Genomic DNA, 25,413 nt, shown 5'->3' with positions numbered 1-25,413 from the left:
TGAGTAAACAGTGTGTGTGTGTGTGTGTGTGTGTGTGTGTGTGTGTGTGTGTCTAATATCAACGAACCTAAAGCACCATAAGCTTACGTCCATGTGAAAGTGGCAACATGGTTGGGGTTTTTTGTTTGTTTGCTGTGATCTGTTCATTATTTTTTTCTCTACCTATGAGCATGTGCCATGGTATTTTTCATCTTCGAACTAATTCTAAGAAATTAATAAATTCTTTGGGAAAGGCTTATTACATCGGCTTTACAATTTCATTAATGATCAAAGCTGCTCAGATTTGCTCCTTGAGGCATCTAACGAAACCAAATTAAAGCAAAACAGACGAAATAACATTAAGGAAATTTTTTTGACTATGGCTGCCTAAAAATAATTCAAAAAGAACAATCTTAAAACCATTCACATGTCACAGAGTACCAGCAAGTTTTAATATACAACTTTGGAGGCCTCGTATTTCTAGCTACTTTTATGTATTTGTGATTGAAAATCTCTAACGAAATCTGAGTTGTTACTTACATAAACTTTGTATTACTATTATTTTTGATGGATAGTAACACCGGCTGCATTCATTTAAACTCAAAACATACAAATCTATGAAAACGGCATGACACGTTTCCGACAGAAAATAATTTTCAATGCTGGCGATGTATCACAGCAGGTGACATACCTTAAAAGAAATGAAGAATTTACACGTAAGTATTAAGGTTTTAAATGCTAATTTTAAACTACATGGAATTAAACGGGAACCCGGATGGCCGAGTGTTCTAAAGCGCTCGACTTTACCAATCACTGCCATCTCATCTCGATCCACGTGGTTCGGGTCTCGGGGTCGGTCTATGTGTGTATATGAGAAAGGTTGCCATTAGCCTCTCGTGAGTCGGTGGCTCTTCCCGAGGTTTTCTCCAGTTTCTTATGCCACTATTTATACTGGCCGCCATGTATAGCCTATCACGTGCTGAAAAATGGCGTTATTCCCACAACAACAACATGGGAATATGTTATGCGCCTTTTTTGCGAGTTGGATCTAACAGTTTTAGCAGTAGGAAGAGAAACTCATTGATGCTCATTTTACAAAGAGTTTTCAATTTAATTTTCCTGAAATCTATACCTCAAAAGCCGAAATCTAAGCTGCGTACCACTACCGAAACGAGAGAGGAAACAATGCTCTAAATATAGACTGGGACTACTTTTGTGGGTACTGATCCGGAAGTAATAATTGCGACTCAATTTCATTAACGGCAGCCTAAACATGTCTGAATCTTTACTTAACCATGTGTGGACCACCTATTGGAATTGTACCAAACGCAATAAAGACAGTTAATGGTCTAAGCTTGGTATAACATACCCTAGTTTGCTAGTACATATGCCAGGTTTAAGGTCTACATTGCTCTCCTCGGAGAAGACAGATGATATCCCAAACATCTGAAACATCCACACGTTGCATTAATCTAAAATGGAATTTTTTTTCTTCAAGTAAATTTTGATTTCCTATATGAATAAAACACCTGTTATTTTTTTCCAAATTAGTAATCTTTTCCTGATGTATAAATAGGTAGTTATAATCCATCTCGATAACTCGAACATCTAACGAATGTGGATTACATCCCTTTCACTGTCAAATTAACTCCCCCTGCCTTTTCCACGACAAGAAATATAGAAATATTAATTAGTATCCTTTCTACCAGTATAAAGAAAATAAATGGGTTTCACTGAAATTCAAAATAGCCAATAGCAAAATGACACTGTATATTGAAAACTATGACCCTTTTGGATCTTTGTAGACATAACCATTCCACTATCGTCTTTACAAAAGCATTTGGAAAGCTCAAACTATTTCTCTTCAAAATAAAGCGTGAAAGTATAATGATTACTCTGGTTTCTCTTCACATCGTATTAATCTTTCGCCTTTTACTAAAGATTACCGTGGAGAGGAACATTTAATGAGTCTATAGACCATTCTTTGAAGCCTCACTTTGGTGAGGTACCAATTCAATTAAAGTAAACCTCTTGTTCAAATTTAGCATTTTGTTCTCTTTTCTTCTAACCAGATCCAAATGGAAGATAGTAACCGATGATTATATAATCAGGTCTCAGTACTTCCAGTTCGGTACTCACAAAGGTAGTTCTAGTCTATTGTTAGAACATTTATTCCTCTCTCATTGTCATGGTGATAGAAGAGTTATATTTATGCGATTTTGATAGGGATTTAAAGGTCATTGTTTATTCTTGAGAATATGAGCTCAGGTGTGGTTTTCCATGTGTATTTTGGCGATAGTGCATAGTCAGTAATAAGGCCATGGTGATGATCCGGAAGTGAAATATGTGTTCTGTTTACATACTGCTCTGTTGACAGTCCAGCCTCTCAAAAAAACCTTTGGCAAGAACTTCACCGTGAAGGTATTTTTAGATTAACATATGATTTGTACTGATTGTCACACAGTGGAAATGTCAGCCTCGAGAACCAAATGTAGAGAACATATAACAAAATTAATTGTGCTATGTCCTGTCAGTGCAGTATTTGAGTAAAGATTAAACTGGTATTAAATCTTTATTATTAATGAACGACACATGAAATTTCAATATGTTATGTATATTGACTTTGAAAAACAGTAGAATGAAATTAGAAATAAAAAGTTAAGTTTTATTTTGAAAAATTTAAATGAAATTTAAAAAGAAGTATAAAAAATTTAAACATTTACTCCAAAATATATAATATTTGTTGAAATGATATTAAATGATATCAGCATGTAAATATTCCTACACCATATATAAGTTCCAATGTTGGATATTTGTCAAATTTTGTCAGAGAAAATATCTTTGTAAGTCAAAATGAGACCATCATTTAAAATACACGAAGACAAAATTCCAGTTTGTATTGGTCATTCAAAGTATTTATTAGGGGTCCAAGCAGTTAATTTATGAGTTTATCATGGGGTCACTTCCTGAGTAACACATATCTGCTTGTATGGCCTTCAGTAATTTTTTACAAACATAGTTATAGGGTATTTAGTGAGAGGACAGAGATGAAAACTTTATACTAGAACCTAGTCAAGTTCTCTACTAAATCATTTTAAACTGTCCCAGAATGAAATACAATTCAAAGGGATAAAATATACTTTCCCCATGTATATTACCCTTGGATGTAAGAAAACAGCAAAATAATATAAGCTGAACACAAAATGCATTCCATTGTATTGTTCAGTTTGGTTACGATATTGATTGGTGTAGTGCAGCATTGTGGCCTATATGATGTTATGGGAATGCTGATGATCCATCTTGCTTTATGCATTATTAATTACTAATATTATTTGTTAACTGACACTCTAAAGATTGCATAAGAAATATTCAAACAGATTATTTGAATTCAACTTTGTACAACTGATTTTGCGATAGCTACATATCCCACATGAACAAATATTCATATATTTTAGAATGTTTGGGATCAAACGTTCACATTCAGTACATCATATAGGCTGACATTGTACATATAGTGAATCTGTAAGGCCCATTTCTGGCTGTGTGCGCTGAAAATATCCCAAAATGTTATTTTCATCATGAGTAGGCCTATGTATGATAACATATTTCAATTTAGTACTATGACAGTGTGCAGTATTGTAGCATCAGCTGATATCTGATTCCATTGAATCATTGAGTTTAATAATTGGTAACCAACACTCTTAATGATAAATGTTGAAACAGATCATTTGAATTTTGTTTGCACATTTGATCTTAAGAAGTACATTGTATATGTCCCACATATGTAAATGTCCATCCTGGTTTTCACGTTTTGGGGATCAGAATTTCACATTTAGTTGACGATATAGGATTTATTGGTATCTATAGTTGATCTGTGTGGCCACATTTTGCTGTATTCATCTGCAATATCCAAAATTGTTATTTCCCTCATGAATAAGATCGCTTATAGTCATATATTTTAATTTATTACATTGTCGCTTGACTTTCCTGTATACTGGTATGTACTAATGTTTGCACCAATCATCAAACCTCACAGCCCCAACATTGCCTTAAACTGTATGATACATAGTCTACCTGATTTGCTATTTAACCTGTAAATGGCTAAATATGCTTCTAGAAACCCCATATATTTTTAGGATAAATTTATCACTTTAATACATGGTCATAGCTTCACCTTTTTGAGTGTCAGTCTGTCATGTTTAATATTTTTCCCATGCTTGCAACCTTAATGTTATTTTGAAATCACCATATCGAACACATTTTAAATTCATTTACCTACATCTTACTGTTTTCTAGAATCAAGTGAGACATGTTATATCTTTTCAGGTCTAACATTGTATCTGGAACAAAATGTTAGAGTTGGATCAGTTTGGAAGCTCTCCAGTAGTCCGGTGGTGATAGCAAGGTTTCATAAGGACATGTGAAGTGTACTGTCATAAGTGACCATGATTAGTTCATATCACCACACTGATATATAGCACCACAAAGACATGGCTTAGGTCTTCATGAGAGAGAATAACACCATTTTTCAGTAAGGTAGAGCCTCCCTAGAAACTGTATTTTCCTATCCCATTGTCACCTTTTGTAGTTATTGACATTGAAATGGAATGCATTTTTGCTATACAACATGGTAGTGGTCCCATCCGAACTTTAAATCTGAGTGCGCTATTACTTATACAAACAACTGCCTACGTACCTGACACAATATGTGGAACATAGCACCTGTCACTGTTTCTTTAGTGTCTACACCTATATGCATCTGGACAGGCATATTGCGGTTTGCTGCCAAAATCACTATGAGCTGTGTTGCTTCACTAACCCTGGGAAAAATGATATCACTTGTACAGACTTAAGCTACCATTTGTTTTAAATACCATGTATTAGTCAACTTTGCTGTCTAAAATTTGTCAAACTGAATTTTAAAACTTGTAGGAAAATTTATATTTTCAATAAAATGTAGTTTTTAAAATTTAAATGTTTATTTAAATTTCCTTTATCAATAATTTCAAATTGTAAACATATTCTCAGAGAGGCCTTGTACATTCAGGTTTTCATTGCATTGAAAAATTCTTATAATTAAGGAAGATATAGCAAATTAAGTTTTGGTTTCTCAAGAGCACTTGGACCAAAACTTGCACCCTGTGGAACACCAGCACTACACACTTTCTGAAAGGTGTCACGTGTCTTGTTTGTAATAAAATTCAAAAAGACTTCATGTATAAAATTGAAATAGGTGTGGCATGCAAATATAAAAGTTTGACTAAAATTGGCCATAACAAATTGGGCCTGTCAGGAATCAGGTCACAATTAGTACATCCAGTTCAGTACCAATAGATGTAGTTCAAGTCTATTTTTAGAATATTTCTTCCTCTCATTTTGGTGGTGACAGAAGAGTTATATTTATGCATTTTTTAGGGATTTAAGAAGTATTGAGAAACAAATGTAGAGAACATAGAGTAAAATTAATTGTGTTCTATGTCCTTATGGATCTGACCTTGTTCGATTTATTGACAAATGGAGTTTATCAGGAATATTATGTTCCCTGAATATTACTGGACCAGAAGTATGTTAGTTATCACGTCACTTTCTCGCATCATACCTTCTATTTTGTCCTCTTTATCTCACATGTATATGGTATGCATGTGTGTTTGGAAGTAAGTAACATTATCTTATGTTTATGAATTTAGCATTTGATGTGATCTTATTCAAATACATGTATGTAGATGCACGTTTGCTTTTTAGACCAACAAGTAGATCTCCGCCTTTTCTTCTTTTTTCTCCCCTGACATTACCGGTAGTGTCAGAAAAAAACAAAAGAAGCGATGATCTACTTGCTGGTCTAGTTTGCGTGGAATATGTATGCAAATGTATGTACAAGTATTATATTTGCATATGGTCATCCAAAGTGTATCAATTTAGCGTTCATATATATACCAATCATGTGCTGCAAAATGGCATTAAACCCAGTAAAACCAATCTGAATAATCAATCCGCTAATAAAAAGAGGCGTGATCTAACGATTGTGGACTAGATGTATCAAAGTTTTGGAAATTAAGATCTGTTAAGTGTATATTTGAAACTCGTCTGCAGTAAAAACGCCCTGTGTATATACATGCACGAGTGTGTGTGTGTGTGTGTGTGTGTGTGTGTGTGTTTTGACTGAAAATCAAAGAACCGAAGGTACTGTAATATTAATTGCATTTGAAAGATGCAAGTTGTTTTTTTCTTGTTATTGTTGGAAAATGGCGTCAAACTCACAACATCACGCTGAATATGAGTAAACAGTGTGTGTGTGTGTGTGTGTGTGTGTGTGTGTGTGTGTGTGTCTAATATCAACGAACCTAAAGCACCATAAGCTTACGTCCATGTGAAAGTGGCAACATGGTTGGGGTTTTTTGTTTGTTTGCTGTGATCTGTTCATTATTTTTTTCTCTACCTATGAGCATGTGCCATGGTATTTTTCATCTTCGAACTAATTCTAAGAAATTAATAAATTCTTTGGGAAAGGCTTATTACATCGGCTTTACAATTTCATTAATGATCAAAGCTGCTCAGATTTGCTCCTTGAGGCATCTAACGAAACCAAATTAAAGCAAAACAGACGAAATAACATTAAGGAAATTTTTTTGACTATGGCTGCCTAAAAATAATTCAAAAAGAACAATCTTAAAACCATTCACATGTCACAGAGTACCAGCAAGTTTTAATATACAACTTTGGAGGCCTCGTATTTCTAGCTACTTTTATGTATTTGTGATTGAAAATCTCTAACGAAATCTGAGTTGTTACTTACATAAACTTTGTATTACTATTATTTTTGATGGATAGTAACACCGGCTGCATTCATTTAAACTCAAAACATACAAATCTATGAAAACGGCATGACACGTTTCCGACAGAAAATAATTTTCAATGCTGGCGATGTATCACAGCAGGTGACATACCTTAAAAGAAATGAAGAATTTACACGTAAGTATTAAGGTTTTAAATGCTAATTTTAAACTACATGGAATTAAACGGGAACCCGGATGGCCGAGTGTTCTAAAGCGCTCGACTTTACCAATCACTGCCATCTCATCTCGATCCACGTGGTTCGGGTCTCGGGGTCGGTCTATGTGTGTATATGAGAAAGGTTGCCATTAGCCTCTCGTGAGTCGGTGGCTCTTCCCGAGGTTTTCTCCAGTTTCTTATGCCACTATTTATACTGGCCGCCATGTATAGCCTATCACGTGCTGAAAAATGGCGTTATTCCCACAACAACAACATGGGAATATGTTATGCGCCTTTTTTGCGAGTTGGATCTAACAGTTTTAGCAGTAGGAAGAGAAACTCATTGATGCTCATTTTACAAAGAGTTTTCAATTTAATTTTCCTGAAATCTATACCTCAAAAGCCGAAATCTAAGCTGCGTACCACTACCGAAACGAGAGAGGAAACAATGCTCTAAATATAGACTGGGACTACTTTTGTGGGTACTGATCCGGAAGTAATAATTGCGACTCAATTTCATTAACGGCAGCCTAAACATGTCTGAATCTTTACTTAACCATGTGTGGACCACCTATTGGAATTGTACCAAACGCAATAAAGACAGTTAATGGTCTAAGCTTGGTATAACATACCCTAGTTTGCTAGTACATATGCCAGGTTTAAGGTCTACATTGCTCTCCTCGGAGAAGACAGATGATATCCCAAACATCTGAAACATCCACACGTTGCATTAATCTAAAATGGAATTTTTTTTCTTCAAGTAAATTTTGATTTCCTATATGAATAAAACACCTGTTATTTTTTTCCAAATTAGTAATCTTTTCCTGATGTATAAATAGGTAGTTATAATCCATCTCGATAACTCGAACATCTAACGAATGTGGATTACATCCCTTTCACTGTCAAATTAACTCCCCCTGCCTTTTCCACGACAAGAAATATAGAAATATTAATTAGTATCCTTTCTACCAGTATAAAGAAAATAAATGGGTTTCACTGAAATTCAAAATAGCCAATAGCAAAATGACACTGTATATTGAAAACTATGACCCTTTTGGATCTTTGTAGACATAACCATTCCACTATCGTCTTTACAAAAGCATTTGGAAAGTTCAAACTATTTCTCTTCAAAATAAAGCGTGAAAGTATAATGATTACTCTGGTTTCTCTTCACATCGTATTAATCTTTCGCCTTTTACTGGATCTGGTTTCTCTTCACATCGTATTAATCTTTCGCCTTTTAAGACTGGATAAAAAAGGAAGGTAAGCAGTGATTCAGGAGCAAGTGGAATTCAGCTGGGAAGCCGAACCGTTTGGTGAGTCCGTTCTAATCTATCTCTTTATTCTTCCTTACACGACATTGCCACTTAAATATCACAGCCCCTTTAAGGACCCTGTCGCAACACACATCACCACTACACATTAAATTCTAACGTTTACCGTATATCAGTACAAATAAGCATACTGTTTCACTCATACAAGATGAACAGCGAAGAGGTATGTAAGCAATTCTTACCCAAGCACGCCTTCACCGAAACGGAAGAAGGCAGACTTTTCACCGCAGAAAGATGGGACTATGTCCAAGCGGTAGATCTGTCCCAAGTCCATGCGGCGGAAAGACCGGCAACCCCCGAAATCCTCGGAGCACTAGCCGCCAGGGGAGTAACCCTCGAAAACATCGATTTTATTACAAATATAGGAAGAGGGATTATGCTGATCTATCCTAAAAACAAAACCAAAATAATTAATTTTGAGAGTTTTACTATAAAAGGGAAGACAGTCCTGATCACAACACCACCACCCATAACTAGGTTTACAAAAAGAAAATTCATAGACATACACATTACCAGATACCCAAATGAGTTCCCTATGGACTTGTTTAAGGAGGGAGTTGAAGCCAGACTGGGTGTCGGAATTTGTAAGGTTAGGTGGGAGACATTGCGGGGGTTCCCGACAGTGAGAACGGGAAAGAGAATAGTGCAGATTGATGCTGCAGACGTAGATAGGGTGCCAGAGTTTTTTAAGGTACATGGTTTCGTGGTACACTCGTGGTACCCAGGGTGCAATGTCACACGCCCCTGCCTCACTTGCGGAAAAAAGGGCCACGTGAGGAGAGATTGCAGAGAGGCAAACGGACGTGGTACATATGCGGCGGCGGCGTCAAGAAGTGATGATCTGTTCGGACACATCTCCGACGATGGTGGCGATTCTGATCATGAGCCGGACCAGGAGGCTGTCAGCATGGAGCAGCCCCAGCCCCCAGCAGCTCCAGAAAAGGAGGAGGAGGAGGAGGCCATGCAGAGTGAGGAGGAGGCGGCGCTGGAGGACGAGCACGATGGTAAACGGGCGGAGTCGGGCAGTGAAAGTGTAACCGAAACAGATTACCAAACTGTAGAACCACGAAAGAAAAGAAAGAATCAGAAAACCAAGCAATCCGAATTAAATGGAACCAGGCCCCCAAAAAACAATGACAAGGAACAACAAAGAGGAAAACAACCTATATCAGACCCCACCAAAATCGTCAAAAGCAGCCTCACACGAAATCAGCGTGCAACAACCAGCAAAACTCATATGCCCGCACAAGAGCAAGAAGCAGCACCAACAACAAGAAGCAGCACTATCAACCAAGCACATAAATACAACAACCACCAAAAACAAGGATCACCCAAACACTACACCAACAAAATACAAAACAATAACTAAAACACCAACCAAAAGCCATAACCGCTAACAAGCCACCACACACAACCACTGCCAAAACTCATAATGCAGAATAAACCCTCAGTAACCCTTACATTCTTTTTCTATGGAAATGGAGCAAGATATAAGCATTCTATCTCTAAATTGTAATGGACTAAACCATGATAAAGCCAAACAACTCGTACATTTTGCAAGAAATTATCACATTATCCTATTACAGGAAATACACGACATAAACATTCAAGTAATACAATACCTGGAAAACAATTTGGATGCTACACTCATAGTACAAAAAGACCTAATTAACCCAAGATCAGGGGTAGCTGTTATATTAAATAAAAACATAAAAAATAATAAATGGAAAAACTACAACATACCCGACACACTAAAAGGTAGGGTATTACACATTTTTATTAACAGCATACACATAATTAACATATATGCACCAGGAAATAAAACACATAGGAGACACTACTACCAAACCTTACAAGAATACCTAAGAGAATTCAACCTCGAACACATGTTGATAGCTGGAGATTTTAACTGCACTATATCAGACCTGGACCGGAAGGGAGGAATGTCTGAATTTGACAAAGAACTTGCCCCCACCGTATCCAACCTGATAGAGGAACACTCACTAACAGATTCATACAGATTCAAAAATCCAAAAGGGAATCAATTTACATATCACTATAAAAACGATGGAGCCTCGAGACTAGACAGAATATATGTAGATGACCAAAACAAGGAAAATATAATAAACTCTGAAATCCTCCCTTTTAAACTAGCGGACCATAATGCTACTTCTGTAGTAATAAAAACCCGAAACCCACACAAGTGGGGAAGGGGACAATGGAAATTAAACAATCAGTTACTACAGCTGGAAACATACCAGCAGGAAATTGCCCATATTTTGACCAACCACGATATACACTGCAATAATATAATAGAAGAATGGGAACAAAAAAAAAAGGATATTAAAAATATCTCCCAATCATATGCACTCTCCATAGCAAAAAACAAAATGTACATTGAGAGGGAATGTCATTATATTATCCACCACCCTGAATCCACAAACAAAGATATACAAACGGCAAAAAGCGTCCTACATACACTGAAAGAAAAAGAAGAAATAGGAAATAGACTCAGAGCTGGTAAATTCCACTACATTTACAAAGAAGGGAGGCACCTATATAGGAAAGAGGAGATTAGAAAAGGTTTGGAACGAAGCATCACAGAATTAAAAGAAGGAGAAAAAGTCCTAAAACATAAAACAGAAATACTAGACTATATACATAAATTTTATGCAAATCTATACCAATCACAAAAAATACCAACATCAAATATAACACATTACATGGAAAATGTAAACTTTCCGAAACTAAGCCAGGAGAATACAGACCTATGCGAAAACCCCATCACGGAACAAGAAATAATAAACGCAATCAACCAACTAAACAAGGATAAATCCCCGGGATTAGACGGCCTAACCGCTGAATTCTATAAGACTTTCCAAAAACTACTAGCACCATTATTATGTAAGATCTTCAAGGAAATTTTCAAACAAAAAGAAATGTCCCCAAGCATGAAACAAGGACTAATCACGCTAATTTACAAAAACAAAGGGAATGCCAATGAATTAACAAATTGGCGACCAATCACTCTACTAAACACAGATTATAAAGTACTAAGTAAAATACTGGCCAGTAGAACCACCACTACACTCAACGATATAATCAATATAAATCAAACATGCGGAGGTGATGACAAAAATATTCTAGACAACACCTTATCAATCAAAACCATTATAGACTTTATTGAGAGCCAAAAGGATACCGGAGCGATGATCCTAATAGATCAAGAAAAGGCTTTCGATAGGGTTGAAAAAAATTACATAACTGAAATCCTAAAGCGTTTTAATTTTGGACCGATTTATAAAGAGTGGATAGAAATCCTATATAACAACATATCAGCAGTAGTACAAACTAATGGCGCGATTACAAACAAATTCCCGATAGAGAGATCGGTGAGACAGGGATGCCCTTTATCCATGTTACTCTATGTAATGGGCATCGAAGCGCTAAGAATCAAAATACAGAGCAATGAAAACATCAGAGGGATACATATTCCTAACCTAAAAGAAGAAATAAAGATGCTACAGCACGCGGATGACTGTACCAATTTTATAAAAGACACAACCTCATATAAACATCTAATGCAAGAATACTACAACTATGGAAAAGCATCCGGATCCCAGATAAACGATGGGAAAACCGAAATCTTGTTACTCGGGAACTGGCGTGGAAACTATCCAGGTTTACCACCTGACAAAATAAAGAAACACGTTAAAACACTCGGCATTATTTTTGGAAAAAACGCGAAACACTTAAACTACCTAAATGTACTAAACAAACTAAAAAGACAATTACTTTTGTGGAGCTCGCTGTATTTTAACCTTATCGACAGAGCCCACATAGCTAAAACATACCTTTTTAGTAACATATGGTATGAGTTTAGTGTTATAGACTTTGATATGCAGTACATTAGGAAATTCGAAAAGGTAATATACCAGTTCATATGGAATGGGAAAATACACAAACTAAGTAAACAGACACTGCAAAGAGAAAACAAGAAAGGGGGGCTTAACATCCCTATTCTTGCTATCAAACAAAAGGCAAACATCATTAACAGAATACAAAAATTACAAAACCTGGACGGAAGACCATGGAAAAACATATATGTTTATTTCTTTGGATATATCTTAAATAATTTCCCAGAAATATATAAAAATAACAAACTAACAAAGAAACTCAAACCCCCAAACATCGCATATAAAATAAAAAACACAATCATAGAATACAGAATTAACAAAGAAATATGGAGCTTACAGGAAGAAAAAACATACGGATACTTACATAACATTTATACAAACCAACACAAAACACAAATAGAACATCTACACCCAGACCTAAACTGGAAACCAATCTGGGAGAAATGGGGTAAAATAAAAAACACCAACACTCAAACAAGATTATATCTATACCTACACGATGCATGGTGGACAGGAGAAAAAGCCTTCTTTAGGAAAATCGTCCCATCCATACCACAATGTATCTTATGCAACACTCAATACGATAGCAAACGACATCTAATTTTATATTGTCCAAATACAAAAACACAAAGGGATGCCATTAAACAGGAAATAAAAAATTCAATAGGGAATTTCCAGACAAAACAATTATTGTACACGGACAACATAGAGGATAAAAACTTATATGATGAGATAATTCAATACATAAATAATATCGTGCAAATTAGAAACGATAAAATATGGACTACCAAGCCATCCGAATAACATCCAACATGTACAAAGAACTAACACATACACACACGCATACATTGAAACAGTAGGCAGAAGGGGCAGCGGGCATAACTCTATTAAAGAGTTTATCCCAACGGAAACCCAAAACCCCATCCTGCGATCACAAACTAACTATAATCAGGACTGTCTACCATTATATAAAAAATTCACCACCAAAACCATTTATCAACCAATTACGAAATTAAACAACACAGAAACAGTACACAGAGGAGGCGGTAGGCAAAAACCCTATTAAGGAGTTTATCCCAATGGAACCCCACCATCTCCCGCTGTGACTGTCTTATTTTGTGCAAATCCAATCCCTCCACCTATACATGTACGGTAAACCTGGCCATACTACAAAAACAACTATTTCATCCCGACTAGCGAATATAGCTATAGGCATATAACAGAAACAGATGTGAGGGCTAGAGAATTAACTCTCTTCAAGAGTTTATCCCAAGGGAATCTCAGTCAACACATCTGTAACTGATACCCCCTCCCCCCTAAACACAAAATAAACAAAGACCCACCAGAATATGCAACGCTCGCTAAACAGATATGGCCTGCTGGATAAAGTCGAGGAAAGAGACTGTCTAAATAGAGTCCATGAAGGTCCTGTCTGTACAAAATCCCAACGAAAAAAAAATACAATAACCTAACCAGCCCACACACATCATTTCTATCTATAGGAACCCAACAATAAGCAGATAAGTATGCACAACAACAAAGTAAACTGCGTACATGCATACACAAACACACAAAACCACACAAAATAAAAATAAAACAAAACTAAAAAGTCCAATTTTTTAAAAGAATACATCTATTTTCATTTTTATATATAAGAAAAAACAAACAAAAAAAGGAAGAAATTATAACTAAATATGATTAACCTCCTAAACAATACATCATATAATGAACCTGAATCCAAACTATCCCAGTAAAATCCTTTCTAGCTGATGTTCACACGAATCTTGGAACAATGACTACCAATGATTAATTACACCCCAGCCGGGATATCAATCAAACAATTCTCCAAGTACAGATAGACCTACACCACAGGGACTAAAACCAAGTCTACCGTGCCACTACTGAAAACTAGATAGTTAACCCAAAACTCTTAAGATATGATCTAGATATTGCCAGTCTATACACAAAATCAAATGCAGTTACAACACAACACACACAAACAGCACCACACCGGACTTTAATGACTATGGCAAGTCACTCAAAAATAATAACGATAACGAAATGGGGATGGGAACGGAAACTTTTACCCTGAACTTTCGTAAAGGGAAAACGAGTACGATCCTAAGTTTCAAGCATGTCGGGTTCAAGGCAAGAAAACAATCACGAGCACTAGTGTTTGCAAGTATTGACCTGAGAATGGAAACCGACCTGCCTACCGAGTGGGAACGGAGTACAACTCAGAACCCGAATGCAGGGACAACTCGAGATATATGGCGAAACGAAACAAAGATCAACCCTGACGAAAAAAGAGATAAATAAATAAATAAAAAACAAAAACAAACAAAAAAAAAAGAAAAAAAGAAAATAAAAAAAGATACAAATATAATAAAAAAAAATAATAAAATTAAAACTTTTATATAAAACAAAATGAATACAAAAAAAGCAATATCACATATGGAATCTACATATGGGAGGACGGGGGATACATAAATCACAAACCATGACTTTTACAAACGAAAAACAGGGTGACACCTCCAACTCTTTACCAGCATCTGCAGGAACGGAGTCATGGGGTGCCAACATAAGTTACTAAAGATTACCGTGGAGAGGAACATTTAATGAGTCTATAGACCATTCTTTGAAGCCTCACTTTGGTGAGGTACCAATTCAATTAAAGTAAACCTCTTGTTCAAATTTAGCATTTTGTTCTCTTTTCTTCTAACCAGATCCAAATGGAAGATAGTAACCGATGATTATATAATCAGGTCTCAGTACTTCCAGTTCGGTACTCACAAAGGTAGTTCTAGTCTATTGTTAGAACATTTATTCCTCTCTCATTGTCATGGTGATAGAAGAGTTATATTTATGCGATTTTGATAGGGATTTAAAGGTCATTGTTTATTCTTGAGAATATGAGCTCAGGTGTGGTTTTCCATGTGTATTTTGGCGATAGTGCATAGTCAGTAATAAGGCCATGGTGATGATCCGGAAGTGAAATATGTGTTCTGTTTACATACTGCTCTGTTGACAGTCCAGCCTCTCAAAAAAACCTTTGGCAAGAACTTCACCGTGAAGGTATTTTTAGATTAACATATGATTTGTACTGATTGTCACACAGTGGAAATGTCAGCCTCGAGAACCAAATGTAGAGAACATATAACAAAATTAATTGTGCTATGTCCTGTCAGTGCAGTATTTGAGTAAAGATTAAACTGGTATTAAATCTTTATTATTAATGAACGACACATGAAATTTCAATATGTTATGTATATTGACTTTGAAAAACAGTAGAATGAAATTAGAAATAAAAAGTTAAGTTTTATTTTGAAAAATTTAAATGAAATTTAAAAAGAAGTATAAAAAATTAAAACATTTACTCCAAAATATATAATATTTGTTGAAATGATATTAAATGATATCAGCATGTAAATATTCCTACACCATATATAAGTTCCAATGTTGGATATTTGTCAAATTTTGTCAGAGAAAATATCTTTGTAAGTCAAAATGAGACCATCATTTAAAATACACGAAGACAAAATTCCAGTTTGTATTGGTCATTCAAAGTATTTATTAGGGGTCCAAGCAGTTAATTTATGAGTTTATCATGGGGTCACTTCCTGAGTAACACATATCTGCTTGTATGGCCTTCAGTAATTTTTTACAAACATAGTTATAGGGTATTTAGTGAGAGGACAGAGATGAAAACTTTATACTAGAACCTAGTCAAGTTCTCTACTAAATCATTTTAAACTGTCCCAGAATGAAATACAATTCAAAGGGATAAAATATACTTTCCCCATGTATATTACCCTTGGATGTAAGAAAACAGCAAAATAATATAAGCTGAACACAAAATGCATTCCATTGTATTGTTCAGTTTGGTTACGATATTGATTGGTGTAGTGCAGCATTGTGGCCTATATGATGTTATGGGAATGCTGATGATCCATCTTGCTTTATGCATTATTAATTACTAATAATATTTGTTAACTGACACTCTAAAGATTGCATAAGAAATATTCAAACAGATTATTTGAATTCAACTTTGTACAACTGATTTTGCGATAGCTACATATCCCACATGAACAAATATTCATATATTTTAGAATGTTTGGGATCAAACGTTCACATTCAGTACATCATATAGGCTGACATTGTACATATAGTGAATCTGTAAGGCCCATTTCTGGCTGTGTGCGCTGAAAATATCCCAAAATGTTATTTTCATCATGAGTAGGCCTATGTATGATAACATATTTCAATTTAGTACTATGACAGTGTGCAGTATTGTAGCATCAGCTGATATCTGATTCCATTGAATCATTGAGTTTAATAATTGGTAACCAACACTCTTAATGATAAATGTTGAAACAGATCATTTGAATTTTGTTTGCACATTTGATCTTAAGAAGTACATTGTATATGTCCCACATATGTAAATGTCCATCCTGGTTTTCACGTTTTGGGGATCAGAATTTCACATTTAGTTGACGATATAGGATTTATTGGTATCTATAGTTGATCTGTGTGGCCACATTTTGCTGTATTCATCTGCAATATCCAAAATTGTTATTTCCCTCATGAATAAGATCGCTTATAGTCATATATTTTAATTTATTACATTGTCGCTTGACTTTCCTGTATACTGGTATGTACTAATGTTTGCACCAATCATCAAACCTCACAGCCCCAACATTGCCTTAAACTGTATGATACATAGTCTACCTGATTTGCTATTTAACCTGTAAATGGCTAAATATGCTTCTAGAAACCCCATATATTTTTAGGATAAATTTATCACTTTAATACATGGTCATCGCTTCACCTTTTTGAGTGTCAGTCTGTCATGTTTAATATTTTTCCCATGCTTGCAACCTTAATGTTATTTTGAAATCACCATATCGAACACATTTTAAATTCATTTACCTTCATCTTACTGTTTTCTAGAATCAAGTGAGACATGTTATATCTTTTCAGGTCTAACATTGTATCTGGAACAAAATGTTAGAGTTGGATCAGTTTGGAAGCTCTCCAGTAGTCCGGTGGTGATAGCAAGGTTTCATAAGGACATGTGAAGTGTACTGTCATAAGTGACCATGATTAGTTCATATCACCACACTGATATATAGCACCACAAAGACATGGCTTAGGTCTTCATGAGAGAGAATAACACCATTTTTCAGTAAGGTAGAGCCTCCCTAGAAACTGTATTTTCCTATCCCATTGTCACCTTTTGTAGTTATTGACATTGAAATGGAATGCATTTTTGCTATACAACATGGTAGTGGTCCCATCCGAACTTTAAATCTGAGTGCGCTATTACTTATACAAACAACTGCCTACGTACCTGACACAATATGTGGAACATAGCACCTGTCACTGTTTCTTTAGTGTCTACACCTATATGCATCTGGACAGGCATATTGCGGTTTGCTGCCAAAATCACTATGAGCTGTGTTGCTTCACTAACCCTGGGAAAAATGATATCACTTGTACAGACTTAAGCTACCATTTGTTTTAAATACCATGTATTAGTCAACTTTGCTGTCTAAAATTTGTCAAACTGAATTTTAAAACTTGTAGGAAAATTTATATTTTCAATAAAATGTAGTTTTTAAAATTTAAATGTTTATTTAAATTTCCTTTATCAATAATTTCAAATTGTAAACATATTCTCAGAGAGGCCTTGTACATTCAGGTTTTCATTGCATTGAAAAATTCTTATAATTAAGGAAGATATAGCAAATTAAGTTTTGGTTTCTCAAGAGCACTTGGACCAAAACTTGCACCCTGTGGAACACCAGCACTACACACTTTCTGAAAGGTGTCACGTGTCTTGTTTGTAATAAAATTCAAAAAGACTTCATGTATAAAATTGAAATAGGTGTGGCATGCAAATATAAAAGTTTGACTAAAATTGGCCATAACAAATTGGGCCTGTCAGGAATCAGGTCACAATTAGTACATCCAGTTCAGTACCAATAGATGTAGTTCAAATCTATTTTTAGAATATTTCTTCCTCTCATTTTGGTGGTGACAGAAGAGTTATATTTATGCATTTTTTAGGGATTTAAGAAGTATTGAGAAACAAATGTAGAGAACATAGAGTAAAATTAATTGTGTTCTATGTCCTTATGGATCTGACCTTGTTCGATTTATTGACAAATGGAGTTTATCAGGAATATTATGTTCCCTGAATATTACTGGACCAGAAGTATGTTAGTTATCACGTCACTTTCTCGCATCATACCTTCTATTTTGTCCTCTTTATCTCACATGTATATGGTATGCATGTGTGTTTGGAAGTAAGTAACATTATCTTATGTTTATGAATTTAGCATTTGATGTGATCTTATTCAAATACATGTATGTAGATGCACGTTTGCTTTTTAGACCAACAAGTAGATCTCCGCCTTTTCTTCTTTTTTCTCCCCTGACATTACCGGTAGTGTCAGAAAAAAACAAAAGAAGCGATGATCTACTTGCTGGTCTAGTTTGCGTGGAATATGTATGCAAATGTATGTACAAGTATTATATTTGCATATGGTCATCCAAAGTGTATCAATTTAGCGTTCATATATATACCAATCATGTGCTGCAAAATGGCATTAAACCCAGTAAAACCAATCTGAATAATCAATCCGCTAATAAAAAGAGGCGTGATCTAACGATTGTGGACTAGATGTATCAAAGTTTTGGAAATTAAGATCTGTTAAGTGTATATTTGAAACTCGTCTGCAGTAAAAACGCCCTGTGTATATACATGCACGAGTGTGTGTGTGTGTGTGTGTGTGTGTGTGTTTTGACTGAAAATCAAAGAACCGAAGGTACTGTAATATTAATTGCATTTGAAAGATGCAAGTTGTTTTTTTCTTGTTATTGTTGGAAAATGGCGTCAAACTCACAACATCACGCTGAATATGAGTAAACAGTGTGTGTGTGTGTGTGTGTGTGTGTGTGTGTGTGTGTGTGTCTAATATCAACGAACCTAAAGCACCATAAGCTTACGTCCATGTGAAAGTGGCAACATGGTTGGGGTTTTTTGTTTGTTTGCTGTGATCTGTTCATTATTTTTTTCTCTACCTATGAGCATGTGCCATGGTATTTTTCATCTTCGAACTAATTCTAAGAAATTAATAAATTCTTTGGGAAAGGCTTATTACATCGGCTTTACAATTTCATTAATGATCAAAGCTGCTCAGATTTGCTCCTTGAGGCATCTAACGAAACCAAATTAAAGCAAAACAGACGAAATAACATTAAGGAAATTTTTTTGACTATGGCTGCCTAAAAATAATTCAAAAAGAACAATCTTAAAACCATTCACATGTCACAGAGTACCAGCAAGTTTTAATATACAACTTTGGAGGCCTCGTATTTCTAGCTACTTTTATGTATTTGTGATTGAAAATCTCTAACGAAATCTGAGTTGTTACTTACATAAACTTTGTATTACTATTATTTTTGATGGATAGTAACACCGGCTGCATTCATTTAAACTCAAAACATACAAATCTATGAAAACGGCATGACACGTTTCCGACAGAAAATAATTTTCAATGCTGGCGATGTATCACAGCAGGTGACATACCTTAAAAGAAATGAAGAATTTACACGTAAGTATTAAGGTTTTAAATGCTAATTTTAAACTACATGGAATTAAACGGGAACCCGGATGGCCGAGTGTTCTAAAGCGCTCGACTTTACCAATCACTGCCATCTCATCTCGATCCACGTGGTTCGGGTCTCGGGGTCGGTCTATGTGTGTATATGAGAAAGGTTGCCATTAGCCTCTCGTGAGTCGGTGGCTCTTCCCGAGGTTTTCTCCAGTTTCTTATGCCACTATTTATACTGGCCGCCATGTATAGCCTATCACGTGCTGAAAAATGGCGTTATTCCCACAACAACAACATGGGAATATGTTATGCGCCTTTTTTGCGAGTTGGATCTAACAGTTTTAGCAGTAGGAAGAGAAACTCATTGATGCTCATTTTACAAAGAGTTTTCAATTTAATTTTCCTGAAATCTATACCTCAAAAGCCGAAATCTAAGCTGCGTACCACTACCGAAACGAGAGAGGAAACAATGCTCTAAATATAGACTGGGACTACTTTTGTGGGTACTGATCCGGAAGTAATAATTGCGACTCAATTTCATTAACGGCAGCCTAAACATGTCTGAATCTTTACTTAACCATGTGTGGACCACCTATTGGAATTGTACCAAACGCAATAAAGACAGTTAATGGTCTAAGCTTGGTATAACATACCCTAGTTTGCTAGTACATATGCCAGGTTTAAGGTCTACATTGCTCTCCTCGGAGAAGACAGATGATATCCCAAACATCTGAAACATCCACACGTTGCATTAATCTAAAATGGAATTTTTTTTCTTCAAGTAAATTTTGATTTCCTATATGAATAAAACACCTGTTATTTTTTTCCAAATTAGTAATCTTTTCCTGATGTATAAATAGGTAGTTATAATCCATCTCGATAACTCGAACATCTAACGAATGTGGATTACATCCCTTTCACTGTCAAATTAACTCCCCCTGCCTTTTCCACGACAAGAAATATAGAAATATTAATTAGTATCCTTTCTACCAGTATAAAGAAAATAAATGGGTTTCACTGAAATTCAAAATAGCCAATAGCAAAATGACACTGTATATTGAAAACTATGACCCTTTTGGATCTTTGTAGACATAACCATTCCACTATCGTCTTTACAAAAGCATTTGGAAAGTTCAAACTATTTCTCTTCAAAATAAAGCGTGAAAGTATAATGATTACTCTGGTTTCTCTTCACATCGTATTAATCTTTCGCCTTTTACTAAAGATTACCGTGGAGAGGAACATTTAATGAGTCTATAGACCATTCTTTGAAGCCTCACTTTGGTGAGGTACCAATTCAATTAAAGTAAACCTCTTGTTCAAATTTAGCATTTTGTTCTCTTTTCTTCTAACCAGATCCAAATGGAAGATAGTAACCGATGATTATATAATCAGGTCTCAGTACTTCCAGTTCGGTACTCACAAAGGTAGTTCTAGTCTATTGTTAGAACATTTATTCCTCTCTCATTGTCATGGTGATAGAAGAGTTATATTTATGCGATTTTGATAGGGATTTAAAGGTCATTGTTTATTCTTGAGAATATGAGCTCAGGTGTGGTTTTCCATGTGTATTTTGGCGATAGTGCATAGTCAGTAATAAGGCCATGGTGATGATCCGGAAGTGAAATATGTGTTCTGTTTACATACTGCTCTGTTGACAGTCCAGCCTCTCAAAAAAACCTTTGGCAAGAACTTCACCGTGAAGGTATTTTTAGATTAACATATGATTTGTACTGATTGTCACACAGTGGAAATGTCAGCCTCGAGAACCAAATGTAGAGAACATATAACAAAATTAATTGTGCTATGTCCTGTCAGTGCAGTATTTGAGTAAAGATTAAACTGGTATTAAATCTTTATTATTAATGAACGACACATGAAATTTCAATATGTTATGTATATTGACTTTGAAAAACAGTAGAATGAAATTAGAAATAAAAAGTTAAGTTTTATTTTGAAAAATTTAAATGAAATTTAAAAAGAAGTATAAAAAATTAAAACATTTACTCCAAAATATATAATATTTGTTGAAATGATATTAAATGATATCAGCATGTAAATATTCCTACACCATATATAAGTTCCAATGTTGGATATTTGTCAAATTTTGTCAGAGAAAATATCTTTGTAAGTCAAAATGAGACCATCATTTAAAATACACGAAGACAAAATTCCAGTTTGTATTGGTCATTCAAAGTATTTATTAGGGGTCCAAGCAGTTAATTTATGAGTTTATCATGGGGTCACTTCCTGAGTAACACATATCTGCTTGTATGGCCTTCAGTAATTTTTTACAAACATAGTTATAGGGTATTTAGTGAGAGGACAGAGATGAAAACTTTATACTAGAACCTAGTCAAGTTCTCTACTAAATCATTTTAAACTGTCCCAGAATGAAATACAATTCAAAGGGATAAAATATACTTTCCCCATGTATATTACCCTTGGATGTAAGAAAACAGCAAAATAATATAAGCTGAACACAAAATGCATTCCATTGTATTGTTCAGTTTGGTTACGATATTGATTGGTGTAGTGCAGCATTGTGGCCTATATGATGTTATGGGAATGCTGATGATCCATCTTGCTTTATGCATTATTAATTACTAATAATATTTGTTAACTGACACTCTAAAGATTGCATAAGAAATATTCAAACAGATTATTTGAATTCAACTTTGTACAACTGATTTTGCGATAGCTACATATCCCACATGAACAAATATTCATATATTTTAGAATGTTTGGGATCAAACGTTCACATTCAGTACATCATATAGGCTGACATTGTACATATAGTGAATCTGTAAGGCCCATTTCTGGCTGTGTGCGCTGAAAATATCCCAAAATGTTATTTTCATCATGAGTAGGCCTATGTATGATAACATATTTCAATTTAGTACTATGACAGTGTGCAGTATTGTAGCATCAGCTGATATCTGATTCCATTGAATCATTGAGTTTAATAATTGGTAACCAACACTCTTAATGATAAATGTTGAAACAGATCATTTGAATTTTGTTTGCACATTTGATCTTAAGAAGTACATTGTATATGTCCCACATATGTAAATGTCCATCCTGGTTTTCACGTTTTGGGGATCAGAATTTCACATTTAGTTGACGATATAGGATTTATTGGTATCTATAGTTGATCTGTGTGGCCACATTTTGCTGTATTCATCTGCAATATCCAAAATTGTTATTTCCCTCATGAATAAGATCGCTTATAGTCATATATTTTAATTTATTACATTGTCGCTTGACTTTCCTGTATACTGGTATGTACTAATGTTTGCACCAATCATCAAACCTCACAGCCCCAACATTGCCTTAAACTGTATGATACATAGTCTACCTGATTTGCTATTTAACCTGTAAATGGCTAAATATGCTTCTAGAAACCCCATATATTTTTAGGATAAATTTATCACTTTAATACATGGTCATCGCTTCACCTTTTTGAGTGTCAGTCTGTCATGTTTAATATTTTTCCCATGCTTGCAACCTTAATGTTATTTTGAAATCACCATATCGAACACATTTTAAATTCATTTACCTACATCTTACTGTTTTCTAGAATCAAGTGAGACATGTTATATCTTTTCAGGTCTAACATTGTATCTGGAACAAAATGTTAGAGTTGGATCAGTTTGGAAGCTCTCCAGTAGTCCGGTGGTGATAGCAAGGTTTCATAAGGACATGTGAAGTGTACTGTCATAAGTGACCATGATTAGTTCATATCACCACACTGATATATAGCACCACAAAGACATGGCTTAGGTCTTCATGAGAGAGAATAACACCATTTTTCAGTAAGGTAGAGCCTCCCTAGAAACTGTATTTTCCTATCCCATTGTCACCTTTTGTAGTTATTGACATTGAAATGGAATGCATTTTTGCTATACAACATGGTAGTGGTCCCATCCGAACTTTAAATCTGAGTGCGCTATTACTTATACAAACAACTGCCTACGTACCTGACACAATATGTGGAACATAGCACCTGTCACTGTTTCTTTAGTGTCTACACCTATATGCATCTGGACAGGCATATTGCGGTTTGCTGCCAAAATCACTATGAGCTGTGTTGCTTCACTAACCCTGGGAAAAATGATATCACTTGTACAGACTTAAGCTACCATTTGTTTTAAATACCATGTATTAGTCAACTTTGCTGTCTAAAATTTGTCAAACTGAATTTTAAAACTTGTAGGAAAATTTATATTTTCAATAAAATGTAGTTTTTAAAATTTAAATGTTTATTTAAATTTCCTTTATCAATAATTTCAAATTGTAAACATATTCTCAGAGAGGCCTTGTACATTCAGGTTTTCATTGCATTGAAAAATTCTTATAATTAAGGAAGATATAGCAAATTAAGTTTTGGTTTCTCAAGAGCACTTGGACCAAAACTTGCACCCTGTGGAACACCAGCACTACACACTTTCTGAAAGGTGTCACGTGTCTTGTTTGTAATAAAATTCAAAAAGACTTCATGTATAAAATTGAAATAGGTGTGGCATGCAAATATAAAAGTTTGACTAAAATTGGCCATAACAAATTGGGCCTGTCAGGAATCAGGTCACAATTAGTACATCCAGTTCAGTACCAATAGATGTAGTTCAAATCTATTTTTAGAATATTTCTTCCTCTCATTTTGGTGGTGACAGAAGAGTTATATTTATGCATTTTTTAGGGATTTAAGAAGTATTGAGAAACAAATGTAGAGAACATAGAGTAAAATTAATTGTGTTCTATGTCCTTATGGATCTGACCTTGTTCGATTTATTGACAAATGGAGTTTATCAGGAATATTATGTTCCCTGAATATTACTGGACCAGAAGTATGTTAGTTATCACGTCACTTTCTCGCATCATACCTTCTATTTTGTCCTCTTTATCTCACATGTATATGGTATGCATGTGTGTTTGGAAGTAAGTAACATTATCTTATGTTTATGAATTTAGCATTTGATGTGATCTTATTCAAATACATGTATGTAGATGCACGTTTGCTTTTTAGACCAACAAGTAGATCTCCGCCTTTTCTTCTTTTTTCTCCCCTGACATTACCGGTAGTGTCAGAAAAAAACAAAAGAAGCGATGATCTACTTGCTGGTCTAGTTTGCGTGGAATATGTATGCAAATGTATGTACAAGTATTATATTTGCATATGGTCATCCAAAGTGTATCAATTTAGCGTTCATATATATACCAATCATGTGCTGCAAAATGGCATTAAACCCAGTAAAACCAATCTGAATAATCAATCCGCTAATAAAAAGAGGCGTGATCTAACGATTGTGGACTAGATGTATCAAAGTTTTGGAAATTAAGATCTGTTAAGTGTATATTTGAAACTCGTCTGCAGTAAAAACGCCCTGTGTATATACATGCACGAGTGTGTGTGTGTGTGTGTGTGTGTGTGTGTTTTGACTGAAAATCAAAGAACCGAAGGTACTGTAATATTAATTGCATTTGAAAGATGCAAGTTGTTTTTTTCTTGTTATTGTTGGAAAATGGCGTCAAACTCACAACATCACGCTGAATATGAGTAAACAGTGTGTGTGT

The 25,413-nt window shown here is 35.0% G+C and overlaps 2 non-coding genes across 2 annotated transcripts; both read left to right on the top strand.

Annotated features, from left to right (window-relative positions):
• Positions 1 to 1,870: 1,870 nt before the first annotated feature.
• LOC149777033 (U5 spliceosomal RNA) lies at positions 1,871 to 1,986 on the top strand. The gene has a single exon (XR_016416433.1). It is a non-coding gene; the product is annotated as a U5 spliceosomal RNA (small nuclear RNA).
• A 19,028-nt stretch (positions 1,987 to 21,014) lies between these two features.
• Positions 21,015 to 21,130, top strand: LOC149777032 (U5 spliceosomal RNA). Its single transcript, XR_016416432.1, has one exon. It is a non-coding gene; the product is annotated as a U5 spliceosomal RNA (small nuclear RNA).
• The last annotated feature ends 4,283 nt before the right edge of the window (positions 21,131 to 25,413 follow it).

The sequence above is a fragment of the Sinohyriopsis cumingii genome, chromosome 18 (genome assembly GCF_028554795.1).
Source record: "Sinohyriopsis cumingii isolate HCF-2022 chromosome 18, ASM2855479v2, whole genome shotgun sequence".
In the NCBI taxonomy this organism is placed as follows: Eukaryota; Metazoa; Mollusca; class Bivalvia; order Unionida; family Unionidae; genus Sinohyriopsis; species Sinohyriopsis cumingii.
This window is presented reverse-complemented; position numbering and strand designations above follow the sequence as displayed.